Genomic DNA, 14488 nt, shown 5'->3' on the forward strand with positions numbered 1-14488 from the left:
TTGGACTCCCAGATCCCTCATGTATAGATCTGCTTTCCTTGACTTCCTCCTTCCCCTGAGAGAGCTCTCAGCCACCTCTCACTGCTCCCGCCCGCAGAGAAGTCTGGGGGCAGGCACTGAGAGAGCAGTGGATGGGTATATGCACCTGTGTGCTAAGTCACCCCAGCAGGTCCTGTGGGCCTGTGGAGGTCTGCCCTCACCCAGGACTCTTCTCATAGTCAAGAGAAGGAACTTTAGGTAGCAAGTGAAAAACCAACACTAGTAGATGGGGTAGCTGGGTGGCTCAGTAAGTTAGGCGTTCAACTCTCGATTTTGGCTCTGGCCATGAGCTCAGGATGGTGAGATCTGCATGTCGGGCTCTGCGCTCAGCGGGGAGTCACTTTGAGGGTCTTTCTCTCTGTCTCTTCCTCTGCCCTTCTTCCATCCCCACCGCCCCATTCATGCTCTCTCTCTAAATAAATAAATAAAATCTTAAAAAAAAAAAAAAAAAAAGAAGACGAGGTGAGAGAGAGGGAGTGGCTGTAGAAGAAAGGAACAAGCTTCCCCCACCACCTGTGTTGTTTAAACAAGGACCCTCAGATTTTTATTTGCACTAAGCCTAAAGAATTCCGTAGCTGCCCATGGCTGGGAACACACTATTTTTAGATTCTTGATTGCTAAGCAAGTTCTCCTCAATGAAAGTGTTCTTTTGGATCTGATATTTTTCTTGGAGATCCCAGAGAGTCCGAGCTATATTCTTTGGGAATCTAATATTTGTCTATTGACTTTTAGGGAGGTCTCGCTCTACTATACAATATAATTTTAATGCCTAGAAGTTTGGTGTGGATAATACGTTCTCCTGAAACACAAGCCAGTAGCTAATTTGTGCATTACTATGTTTTGCTTAAAGCAGGGTACATTTTTAAAGCATATTGTGTTTTTTTAAATGTTTCGTATGGAAGTTTAAAAGCACAGGAAGTAAAAATCCTTATTTCACAGCAACTAGAAGCATCTCAATATTTGTGTTTGTTCAGCAGATTGATCAGAATGATAGTTAAGACCGACAATTTGATATTGAGAATGTACAGCTTTGAATGATTGAATGTTGGTCATCTCTCTTGCCACTTCTTAATGTCCGTGTTGGATAGGTTTTGCTTTCTTTTGCTTATTTTGCTACGAAGCTTACTTTGGAAGGTGATATCATGAAAATATTTTTGATCTGTGTAGAAAAATGAGTGGAAAAAAACTAATCATTTGAGATCACTAAAAATCATTTATTTTTTTTTTCGCAGTGTGCTATAGAAAATTTTTACTTTGCTTTTCATGAGAAACTTTCATTTCTGGGAGTTTTTAGACCCTCGGGGGGGAAATTAAACTGCTATACACAGAATTGAGTTAATGTTTTCTAAAGGTAGATGTATTAGTGGTGAAATTGATAATTGGAGCTTGTTTCTATGGGGCATGTGTATTCCATGACAGCTCATCTTTGGTATCTAGGGAGGCTTGTCAAAATCTGTGTGATATGTGTCTGTATTATAAGGACTTTAAAGCCTCAAAACCATATATCTTTGTCTTTAAGCAATTTTCTGCACGTCCAGTGGAGTGTTCAGATATGGGTTAGAGACAGTAAGATCTGATTTAAGCTCATGAGGTTTTGGTGAAAGCTCTAGAAGCTCATTATCTTCTCTGATGTGTTGCGGTTTATATCATTATCTGGCAAAGTAAAATTGAAGCCACTATATAAGTGCCTTTTCCTCCAAGCCTGTATAAGTGCCTTTTTCCTAATTGAAGATTCAAACTCATTTGAAGAATTGCTTGAGTCTTCTGGAAAATAAAATATATCTTTAAAAAGCTCTAGCTTGTCATAAAAAGAAAAAAAAACACAGCAGATATCAAACTTCAATTCCAAATGGGCTACGGCTGCTATAATTAAACATTCTTTATTATGAACGTTAAATTCATTGTGAGAAAATAGGAGTGATTGCTTCCCAGAATAAGATATGCTTTACAAGATTTTGCAGTTTTGAGGTAATGTTTTACTATTGTAACAGGGGAATCCGAAATGGGGAGAACGCCCTTCGTAGATGTTGGATGTAGATATTAGAGACATAGAGTTAGATATTTAGTGCCGGCTTCTGCCTACAGGTAAAATACATCATCTCTGTTTATTTTTGAGATGTTACTTTTCACAGTGCTGTTGCTTGCCTGGTTAGAAAGACGGATGGGTGACCTGGAGTCATACACATTGATTAGGTGACGGCCTATATTCCGTACAGTGGCTGGGGCCATGGCCTGCAGGATTTTCCATTGTTGGCAGTGGCTTTGCCTTTGCAGTATGGACAATATAATGGTTTTCTACAAATTAAACCATTCTGTCTTCAGCTGTTGCAGGCCGGTAGGTTCTGTTGACCCCAGGCACTTCCAGAAATCAGCATCTACGCAGTGTGACTTGTCAAGCTCTGTTTCCCTTCCCTTTCTTCTTTCACTTGGGTAAAAACTATCTTGTATGTTTATAGTTGGGACAGTGGATTCTGAGCCAAAAGGGACATTATTTCTTTCTTAACATAGTGAAGGGATACCTATATCATTATTATTTATCTCGTCAAGGTAAGTATTTGGAAAATGCCTTCCTCTTCTGTTCATACAGGAGAGAAGATTGCAGGGAGCACCTCCTAACATGCATTTTTCATTCGAGTTTAGATGTTTAGTGCAGGAGAGTAGGCGGAGGTCTGTAAGAACCTGGGTAAGCATGGTTTTTTGGAATCTGACAACTTGACACGGCAGTGTTCCAACCTTAAGTCTGGGGGAAAATAGACATTTTGGAGATCAAGGTAAGGTTTGAAAGCCTGCACAGGTCCAACATGCCAATGATTCCTTAATCAGCTGATCGATATATTCATATTTAGTTCTAAACTTATCCCATTTTAAAGGTGGCATTTTAGCTGCTGCCAAATTCTTCCAAATGCCCCAGCTATAATCTTCAGTTTTCAAACTATTCCTTCCACCTATAATGTCTGAACTATATTTATTGGCCTATTTAAGACCTTAAATAAATGACCTTTTATTTATTTTTATTTTATTTATTTATTCATGAGCGAGAGAGAGAGAGAGACAGGCAGAGACAGAAGCAGGCTCCATGTAGGGAGCCTGATGTGGGACTCGATCCCGGGTCTCCAGGATCAGGCCCGGGGCTGAAGGCGGTGCTAAACCGCTGACCTTTTAATAAGACCTCATAATAAATGACCTTTTAAATAAGACCTCAACAATAGCTTACCTAGAATTAATTATTTGTAAGATTCCAGATATTAGTATAAACCTGCTGTATTTGTTGTAAATAGTGTGGCCTACAAAGTTGAATTTCATTCAAATGGTTGCTTACTGATGTTTTGTATATTGTCTAAAAACTGATTTAAAAAAACAAAAAAACAACTAGCAATAGTGGGCACTTAGAGAGTATATTTTTTTTAAATAGGAAATAAAACATACAAAATAGAACTTATCATTTTACTCGTTAAGCATATCAGAAAAGGCTTCTATGCCTTCACTTTTTTCATCTGTCTCTCTGACGATGCCGTGTGGTGCTGCTCATCTCTCCATCTTTATCACTTAACAATGTACTCCCAGTAAACATTTCGTGAACAAAAATAAAATCTTTCCGACCTGAAACTGAGCAGTGAAGGCAGAGCTCTGCGGTTCTCCCTCTGGACTTTCTGCCTGAGAGCTTGGTTGGCCGTGTTTGCCAAGTAGTGAGCACATGAAGGAAGCAGAGCAGTGTCGTCAATGTACATTTTGGGGTTGGGAGGGAGGTTTCGATTAAATTTGTGTGTTTTTATACACTTGTGCACCTGGAATTTTGACACCTGGAGAAATATTGGGGGAGGGGGTCGTGTAAGGGCTGATAATTCATACCTTGGTGGGTTGCTACATGAATATTTCTCATTCCCTATTTTCCTCCCAACCTGGAAGAAATTTATATTGTATCTTCCCTCTTAATGGGGATTTCCAAACTGTCATTTCTTCCTCTTTATGTGAAATTTTCTCTCCACCCTGTCCCACAGTGAAGGGGCTTCAAGGGGTAAGCGGTAAGCATCAGATCACTGGCAGGACCAAGTAGATGGGGAGTTATTTAAAAAAATATATTCCATTGCATTGATTTTCAGTGTTTAAGGTCAAGCTATTGACAGGCCAGGAAATCTTTATTATGATTACTGGATAGAAGGTTATTATCTTTGGCTGTGTCAAGAAAAAATTATAGTGGCTAGAGATTGATCTGCAAAAGAGTGCAGAGATGGTGCAGGTTAATGCCTCCTTTCACAAGTTGGGGTCAAAAGATTTTGTCTGTGTTTGATGAGACAAGTAATAAAGATTTAGGTTCACCATTTGTAGCTGCACAGATCAGTAGGGAAATTAGAAGAAAAATATAATATTATTTAAAGAAGGGATGGATGAGTAGATAGAAGTCAAGAGACGACTTGTAAAGTTAGTAGATCAAGAAATAGAGCTCGAATCTTTCAGAGTAATGGATGACCACCAGAAGGCTTAAAAAAAGATTTTTATTCATTTTTTTTTCAAACGGCTGTTTCTGGGGGGCTGTTAGAGGGGCAGGGGAGTGAATTTGTGATTTAAGCTGGGCTTTTGTGTATACTGTTTAAATATTTCAAAAAAATGAAGTACAAAGATACGCTGCCCTTTTTATATTGTTTCTTCTTGCAACTGACTCAGAATCTTAAATGAAAATTAAACAAACAAATATGATGACAATAACCATGAAATCACAAGGTGGCTCTCCCACTAGGAGGTCAACACTATCTGTTGCTGGACTAAGAGTTTCTGACCCTTTTTCAGTTCTCTCGGTCACCCTCTCTCGATAAGGGGATAAACACTGTCCCCCCCAACTTCCTGTAGCTAAACCTTCTTCATCCTTCAGATTTTAGCTTCCCCTGAAAAGTCTTCAGGATCCCGTTAATTTGGCCCCTAACAAAATTCCAAAACATCTCATGAAGGGTCTCTAGCAAAAGTAATTGAATGTGATTTTCAATTCACAGAGAAACGTGGGATCAGCTCTTCCCACCTCAATTCGACTTCACTCGGTATCACAAGGTATAGATACTCTTTGCCGTTCATGCAACAACTATTTATTGAGCATCAGTGTCCGTATCATCACTGAATTTATAATTTGGTTGATTAAACAAATAAACAGATTAATTTGTCATAAATATTAGGAAGGAGAGCAGGGAGGTCTTTTGTAAAAGGCGAAAGATTTATGCGATCTGAAGAGAAACCAGAGTATAGGGAGGTCTTTTGTATGTTGGTTTGTGACTGACGTCCTCTCTGTTGGAGTGATTTTTGCACTGAAATCTGAAAAACCAGAAGAAGCCGGTCCTCTGCGGAGCACCAAGAAGGAGAAGAGGACGGCAGATGCAGGGAAGACTACCCACAAAGGCCTCGTCTATGAAAAGAAATCGTGTGTTCATGGAGCTGAAGGGAAGCCAAGTTGACTGGATGAGAGAGAGTAGAGGGAGAAAGGACGGGGAGCGTCACGGAGACTCAGGTTCTCTTGAGAAACTTCGAGGGCCCTGACAGGCCTCTGATCTAACTGGGCTGCCCTGGGCTGACACCGGACACAGCAAAGGTCTACTTTGTGTATTGACCGATCATTCTGGCCTCCCTGTGGGCAAGGGAGGAGAGTGGGGTGAGAGGAGCCCCCCCCGGCCTGCTGCTGCGCCTCGCCTCGCCTCGCCGAGATGGAGATGGAGATGGAGATGGAGACGGAGACGGAGATGGAGACGGAGACGGAGATGGAGATGGAGACGGAGATGGAGACGGAGATGGAGACGGAGATGGAGATAGATGGAGACGGAGACGGAGACGGAGACGGAGATGGAGATAGATGGAGATGGAGATAGATGGAGACGGAGACGGAGACGGAGACGGAGATGGAGATAGATGGAGATGGAGATAGATGGAGACGGAGACGGAGATGGAGACAGAGACGGAGATGGAGACGGAGACGGAGATGGAGATGGAGACGGAGATGGAGATAGATGGAGATGGAGACGGAGATGGAGATGGAGACGGAGATGGAGACGGAGATGGAGATGGAGACGGAGACGGAGATGGAGACGGAGATGGAGATAGATGGAGATGGAGATAGATGGAGACGGAGACGGAGACGGAGACGGAGACGGAGATAGATGGAGATGGAGATAGATGGAGACGGAGACGGAGACGGAGACGGAGATGGAGATAGATGGAGATGGAGATAGATGGAGACGGAGACGGAGACGGAGATGGAGACAGAGATGGAGATAGATGGAGACGGAGACGGAGACGGAGCCGGAGACGGTGGCGGCCTCAGGACAGCGCTGGGTGGAGTGGATGGGCTCGCACACGTTCTGGACGGCCGGGCCCTCCGACTTATTTTCATGCACTCTGTTCGCTCAGCATCAACGGTGGCAGTTTCCTCTTCTTGCAGGGCTAGACCCTTCCTGTCCTTGATCCGTATCCTCCCCTCTTTCGTGCCGCCCTGATCTCTCCCTTATCGGCTGGCCCCTTTCAGGAGAACCTTCCTTGCTGTCTGTTTTACCTCAACATGGGCACAGGGTCGGGTCTCTCCCATCTTTATAATCTTTTCGAAACCTTCTTTTCCAGGTGGTACCTGCCGACCTCCTTCCATTCAGAATCTTGCTCTTCTCTACTTTTTACTAATCAGGCTTCTGCTTAAAGTTATGTCCCCTAGGCTCTTACTTCACCCATAAAGGCCAAATTAAGTGTCTCACTTTTATTTCATATCCCGCTTGGTCTCTCGAGGACAGCATGAACCATTTATCTCTTGCATTTTTGCTTTATTTCCTTGATTCTTCTACTGTTTCTTCCCCTGTATGTTTCAAAGATCGGTATATAATTGACGACATCCCTTTACTCCCCTGCCCTTAAATACTGATACTCCACATTGTTTGATCCTTCCCTCTTTTCTTCTCTTGATCTGTGCAGTCTCTCTGGATTGTCTCCACAATCCTAAAGTCACCATTAAGGTTACTTATTGCTGATAAATTCCAAACCTTTCCTTTCCAGCCCTAACATCCTGACCTTAGTCTATATTCTTTATTGTCATTGATTGCTCTCTCTTTCTTGCCTCCCCCCACCCCCCACAGCTTAATAATATGCACTTTCTTTTTCTCTAAACCTTGATTGAACCAAATATCTATGATTCCTAAGGGTATGATGTTGGGTATAAACTTCCTGTTACCATAGAGCCACCTTTGATGTAAAAACTTGAAATACGCAGGACTGGAGTGTAGGGAAGGAAGCAAGTGGATTCAGGTTAACTTGCTGCTGGTTACTTCCTGCAGAAACTGTGAGTTGGTTGCAAACCTTGGCAATCGGCTAGCCACTGTAAATGCATGTTTTAAAATTTGCTATTTAACCACTTGAATTTCAACATTTTTTAAAAAGGTCTCTTGAATCAAAATTCAATCTTGAGTTAGACATAGGTGACATATTTATTTGGTGGCTAAAAGAATTCTGTCTTGCATCAGGAAATCTTGGATCTCTTGACAATCACAAATGCCTCCTTTCTTACCGTGTAAAGGCAAACCCCTGAAGGCAACGACAGATTTCAGAGCAGATATTCTTTTTTAAAAAGATTTTATTTATTTATTTATTCATGAGAGACACAGAGAGAGGCAGAGACACAGGCTGAGGGAGAAGCAGGCTCCATGCCGGGAGCCCAACGCAGAACTCGATCCCAGGACTCCAGGATCACTTCCTGAGCCAAAGGGAGACGCTCAACCGCTGAGTCCCCCGAGCATCCCCAGAGCCAATATTCTATAGATATATAAAAATATTGCTTTAAATACAAAAACAAAAAACAACAAACAAACAACCCCCCCCCCCCAGAGGCACAGAAAGAGTCAGAACGGCAAAAGGAAAGGTAGTACACAGCCTCCTGTCAGATCACCTGAGTATGCAGCTCAAATTACTTATCTTTTTCATACTTTTGGTAAAAGACATGACTTCTTAAAGCCTAATGCTCATCTATTTTTTTTCAAGTAAAGTGAATGTCAGGTAGCATAAAATTAAACATCTTAAGATGAACAATTAAGTGGCATTTAGTACATTCACGATGTTGTGCAACCATCCGCTCTATCTAGTTCCAAAACATCCTTATCATCCCAGAAGAAAGCTCTGCACCCGTTAGCAGTTAATCTCCATTGCTCTTTACATCTAACCTCAGGAAGCCACCAACCTGCTTCCCCCTTCACCTATTCTGGCTATTTCGTATAAACAGAATCATGTGGCGTATGACCTTTCGTGTCTACCTTCTTTTATTTGGCATAATGCTTTCCAGATCCATCTATGTTGTAGCATGTGCCATTCATTACTTTATATGGACTAAATATTTCATTTTAAGTATATACCGTCATTGATTCTGACCGAATAACATTTCATTGGTTGTATACATCACAATTTGTTTTTCCATTTATCCACTGATGGGCATTTGGGTTCTTTTCACCTTTGGTCTAGTGTGAACAGTACTGCTATGACTATGCATGTACATGTGTTTGTTGAGTACCTTTTTCCCCATTCTTTTGGGTATATACTGTGAAAGAATTTGTAATCTGAAATAGAGCCAGAGGATATAAAATGGAGAATCTCATACATGTATCCTCAAGAAGACAAGAGATTGATTTCCCATAAATGCCTGATTTACAGAAAACTGATAGTGTTAGAATTTCCTTGGATGGTGGAGGTTGATCAGAGGCCCAAGACAAGGTTGTCTTGTATCAACCTTGAGAAGTTTTGCCAGAGGCACAAACAAGAGACGACCCAGGTTGTGTTGGTCTCACGAAGTGGACTGAATTGAGCTTTCTTTGCGTAACTGGACTGATTTAATGTGCTTGGGCAGTTTTCAAGGCTGGTCTCCATTTGTCTTTGATTTTAACTGACTCTCCCTAAATTCCCTCCTCTTTACATCCCCTCACTTTTGGCTGAGCTCTGACTTTATTTGGACTCTGTTTCAAGGCTTTATCCGTTCTGGTGATTACTTGGTTATTTTCTTGTTGACAACACACTAGAATTTCAATACAATTCCTTTGGAATTCTTGAGGAGAAAAACAAAACAAAAGTAATAATAAAATCAGTGGTCATGAGTAGCTGAGCAAATAAACACTACTAGAACATTTGCCACCTCCTTATGAGAGACTTCAGTCTCCAACACCAAACCAGACCAAACCAAAATAAATTCCTCTGCAAGGGTGAGTTGGTCACGGACAGACCACATTTATGATAGGTCATCTGCCAACTGAAGGCAGTTTTCATGCAACAAAGGACACCAGATGGTAGGGTGGACAACTGGGGCAACGTTCGTCTGCCAGGAGAAATAGTACCCCATGAGAAGCACACTGTGAAACAAAACACAACTCTCTACCCTGAGAACACAGGCATCAGGCTATTTAGAGATTTTTATTTCTTTTGCTCTCAGTAAATACTCTGAAAAATGGAATTTCAGTCATCTAAATGCTCTATAGGTAGCCTTCCTTCGGGGCCCCATCAGTTTTAGGTTCAAAAATTTTGGTGCCTCCACATAGGGACCTCATTCAGAACTTCAATGCCCTTTATGGGGAACCTGCAAACTCTCCAAACTTGTTTTCCTTTAGCTATTTTAATTGGTTCTAGAGACTTCTAAATGTATTCAGAATTCTAAAGTTGCCTCTTTACAAAGTGCTATTTATAAGTTAACTGAAGCAAATGAACAACTAAAAGCAGATTTTAAAAATGTATCTGGGGCTTCTTCCTCATAGCACCAGCCAGGTCCCCCCAACTCCCTTTCTTTATTTGACCTCCCCTTCTTCTCTAGTGCTAAACTGTTTTCAATTTGGCTGCTTAAAAAAAAATAAAGAGAGAGAGAGAGAGAGAATTAAGATAAAAAATTTGTGATTTGAACCCAAAATCGACTTTTCTATTTTCCTTCAGACATTTGCAGTTACTATAACAAAAGACCATCAGAACACTGGAAATACAATTGTAGTGCACTTTAAAAAAAGAAGGAAAAAATTTAAATGGTAATTGCTCTAGACTTTAAAACATCAAAGGGAGAAAGAGCCTTTTTAAGTACAGATTGTTATTGAAGTTCCCTTGACAAAATTAATTGGCAAAGAGCTCTAATTAATTGGCTTAAAGAAAATCAAATATTTATATAAACTAAGTATATTCTCAGAAACATAGAAATAAACCCAAATGTTTTTCAAGTTTACATGATCAGGATAATCTTTGATAAACGAAGTGGTTAAGGGTGGGTCTTTGGCTCAGGCCGTGACCCCAGGGTCCCGGGATCAAGTCCCACGTCAGGCTCCCTGCAGGGAGCCTGCTTCTCCCTCTGCCTGTGTCTCTGCCTCTTTCTGTGTCTCTCCTGAATAAATAAATACAATCTTAAAAAAATAAAACAGATATGTCCTTAGAGTGATCAACATGAGGTATAATACTTTTATTCTTTCTTGATTTACTGAAAATCAAATAAGCTCATATTATCTCTGTTACAAAAATTGTCAGCAAGAAAAATAACTTAAAAGGTTGGCTAACTCCTTTAATGTATCATGAAATCTCTAAGAGTAACCTAAATATGATTGTTAAAAACAAGTGATTTAAATAGACATGAATGGAATAAGAGTTTCTAGGTGACCTTTCAGCAAATGGTTTCCAAAATCTTTTGGTTACTGAAAACTTTAAAGTTTTGCTAAGTTAAGTTAAATACTGAGTTAAGTCAAATTTATTGGGTTTCTAGGTCATCTCCAAATAAAGTCAAGTAAAATAAGTCAAAATACGGAACCGTTCCTAAAAATGGACTTATCTACTCTTGACTTCCTGTATAGAGGTGCTAAAGGTGTTTGGGTCTATTAATAAGCATGTTTTGTGTCACACTGAAAAATTTACTAGGAACAAAATATACTTCTAGAAATTATAAAAATGTGTTTGTGACTTTGCTAATTTGCCACAGGATCCCAATATATATGACACGCAATCCACAGTTTGCCTGGAAGGCAAAGATTACAAGTAGGAGTTGGAAGAGCTGGGATTAGGGAAGGACGTGCAGGGGCCCACTGCTGTGCCGGCTTAGGGGCAGGATGTTAAGCTGGAGGCCCCTCAACATGTCATTTTGCAAAGGTCGGAGGGCACAGGATGCCACTTCGAGACCCAGGCACCCGGGACAAGGCCTGACTGGGACTCCAAGAGGTGGACTCTCTGGGAACGTGACGAGAATGAAGAGTAGAGCACTGATGATTGATGAAAGGACATCACCATTTCTAAGAATTAAGGAGAGTAGAGTGTGTGCTTCTGATAAAAGAAGGCATGAAGAATGGAAGCGCACTTTGGTTGAGAAAAAACAAAAATCGTTTCATCCCAAAGTCAAATGACCTTTTCAGAGTAAGAAAGGGAAAAAAACAAACAAACAAAAAGATAGGACAAAACCTAGATAGATGTAGTTACGGTGCAGAAGGTCTGTGGAAGGGAAATCTTGGGAAGGGAACTTGGTGTGTAATCCAACTAAGATTGGAATGGATTTAAGTTTAAAAATAAAGAATTCTTACTATCAAAAGCACATTGCAACAAAATTAGAATTTAGGTTTCTCTCTGTTTAAAAGATGAAGATTATTCTTAGATTATTGGTTGGCAGTAAATAAAAAATCATAAGCGAAGGTTCTCTTTTACCTTTTAATTAATCTGCCTAGAAAACAAAGATTTTATATTTTATCTGAATAATCTCCTTGTGCTTTAATTGTTTAAATAAACCCAGTTTTCTCAATATTAAGAGCTGGATTTTGCTCTTACCTCTATACTTGCCTTTCAAATCTTTTATTACCACGTTGGTTGAATAGATCATTTTTTCTTGGTATATCAGGAGAATATTATAGTAATTAGGCTTATTTGGTATATTAAATACCCATTCATGGAGAACAGTATCAAATAAAAATAAAACTAGACCTTCTTTATGTTGTATTTATAGAAGTGCATTTTGTAAGTATTCCAGAAATCATATAAAATTCCTAACATTCTTATATGTTCTGATACAATCTTATCAGTGATGATTTAAAAATGTATCCCACAGAAATAACCACATTTCTTGTCCATTTCATTATAAAGAACTCTCATCTAACCTTTGACCATTGCCATTTTTAGGTCTTTTGACATTTGCAGGCAATTATTGTTTTATTCTGATGCCTTTACAGATAGGTTTCATCTTCAAAGAAACCATGGAAAAGACCCTGACAAGAGCCCTAGAATACAGATCTCTGATAATTTAAAGATCATAACACAGAGCCAGGTAAGAATCTCTCAAACTCTGATGTGAAAACTGATGAATTCTTAAAATTGCTAACAAAAGATGAAAGAGAACAAGAATTAATTACCTAAGCCGGGATAAACTGCTAATTCTAGTTATAATTTTTATGGCTTCATTTAAAATATTGCTTGTTCTTTAATGTATTGTTTTCTACATTTTAAATACCCCCTTTTCTCTCTCTCTCTTTTTAAAGATTTTATTTATTTATTCATGAGAGCGTGTATACAGAGAGAAGGAGAGGCAGAGACACAGGCAGAGGGAGAAGCAGGCTCCATGCAGGGACCCCTGATGTGGGACTCGATCCTGGGTCTCCAGGGTCACGCCCTGGGCTGAAGGCTGCGCTAAACCATTGAGCCCCTGGGGCTGCCCTCTTTTCCCTTGTAAGAAAATCTATATTTTGTACAAAAGTTAAAACATTCGTCTTTTACTCCCCACCTAACCTCTGCAGAATTGGGAAGCTCTTATTAAGTACACTTACTTTTCATGACAAAATATATAGTTACATAAATTCAATAGAAATCTGGTCTCCTTGTAAGAGGATCCAACTGGACAAGTCCTTGGCTTGACTTTCCAGCCTAAAGAGACATTGAAAATCCAATGTGAGATTCCTTATGAAAAAGTTCCAGCAATATAAATTTTAAAAAACCTACATGGACAATCACTTGCTGTCCTTGTAATAATCAGGCTAAGTTTATCGAAACTAGACTTAATTTGCAAACAAATCAATCTTACTATGGTTATCTTTGATAGAAATGGGAATGATTAGAAGAAAAAATTATATTTCGATAATGCACCCTTATGGATATCAGATGTCAGTGCTGTTAATATTGGTTCGCTTTCTTCCTATAAACTGGACTGGCTTCTGGATTTTTCTAATTCCCTCCAGTATGTAGCTAGAACTCCCCAAATTAACATTTCCACTGTCTCCTGCTCCTTTGACTTGGAATCAGGGTGAAACTAAAACTGGCCTTTGTGCAAAGTCATTCTAGCTATAGCTGGACCATTTGATACTGACTCCAGAGAACTCCCGACAGCAGCTCCCGTGCGGACAATCTTCACGCCTGTTGCTGTGTGGCCATTCAAAGGATCCCCAGAAACACTGAAATCTCAAACCGGACAAGTCTGTCAGATGGCTGCGGTCTGCCCTCACCCCACCTGAAGATGCTTTCAGCCTGGCATCTCGAAATTTTCTCAATTGGCTGCTCTCCAAAACTCAGAAACTGAATTTATGTTTTGCTCCAACTATTAACCGTTTTCTTTTGTTTCCATTAAAATGCCTTCTACCCAAATGTACGTAAACGGAATCATCCACCTTAGCGGGACATACGGAGATGCTTCATTTTTCAATTCTCTGGTCAAATGAGGTCAAATGAAATTGTTTCCCTCCTCCTCAGGCAGGAAAAGATGCCTGAGGATGGTCCTTCTTGGTTCCATGGGACTCATGCAAAAAATTAACAAGCAGCACGTGAATGACCTAATTGATCAGTGATGCTTTCTGTGAAAGATCTTGATCAGGAGGGGGAAATGTGAAAGAATTTTAATCTAAAATAGGACCGGAAGATATAAAATGGAAGATCTCATTTATGTATCCTCAGGAATATAAAACTTAAGGCCAAGAGACTGATTTCCTGTAAATGCCCGATTTAGAGAATACTGGGTAGTATTGGAATTCTCTTGGATGGGGGGGGTTGATCCAAGGTTGTCTCATATCAACCTTGGGAAGTTTTGCCAGAGATGTAAACAGGAGGTGACCCAGGCTGTTGGTCTCACAAAATGAGCTGAATTGAGCTTTTTGTGCAACTGGACTGATTTTGTCTGCGTGGGCAGTTTTCACGGCTGGCCTTCATTCATTTTTGATTCTAACTGAGTCCGCTTTCTTTACATTTTCTGCCCATAAATACAACCTACCCCATCCTCGGTGGACTTGCCTATGGCTTGCTACAGTTTGTATATCCTGAATCGCAATCTCTCTGCTATTCTGAATAAATTCATTTCTTTGAGCTTGCCTCAATTTTCCTCTTTATTTACATCAACAATATCTAGCAATATAATTAATGGATTATATGGTAATTCTATTTTTAAGTATTTGAGGAACCCTCAAACTGTTTTCCAAAGTGGACAGACCATTTTAGATTCCCACTTGGCAATTTTGAAGGCTCCAATTTCTCC

General features: G+C 40.1%; 1 long non-coding RNA gene across 1 annotated transcript in view; it reads left to right on the plus strand.

The window, feature by feature from the left end:
* Nucleotides 1-14488, plus strand: part of LOC111098196 — a 73339-nt gene that overhangs the window by 32772 nt on the left and 26079 nt on the right. The window contains exon 4 of the long non-coding RNA XR_005367504.1: nucleotides 12207-12301. This is a non-coding gene — a long non-coding RNA (uncharacterized LOC111098196). The remainder of the gene's footprint in view (nucleotides 1-12206; nucleotides 12302-14488) is intronic.

The sequence above is a fragment of the Canis lupus genome, chromosome 12 (assembly GCF_011100685.1).
Source record: "Canis lupus familiaris isolate Mischka breed German Shepherd chromosome 12, alternate assembly UU_Cfam_GSD_1.0, whole genome shotgun sequence".
NCBI classification, from domain to species: Eukaryota; Metazoa; Chordata; class Mammalia; order Carnivora; family Canidae; genus Canis; species Canis lupus.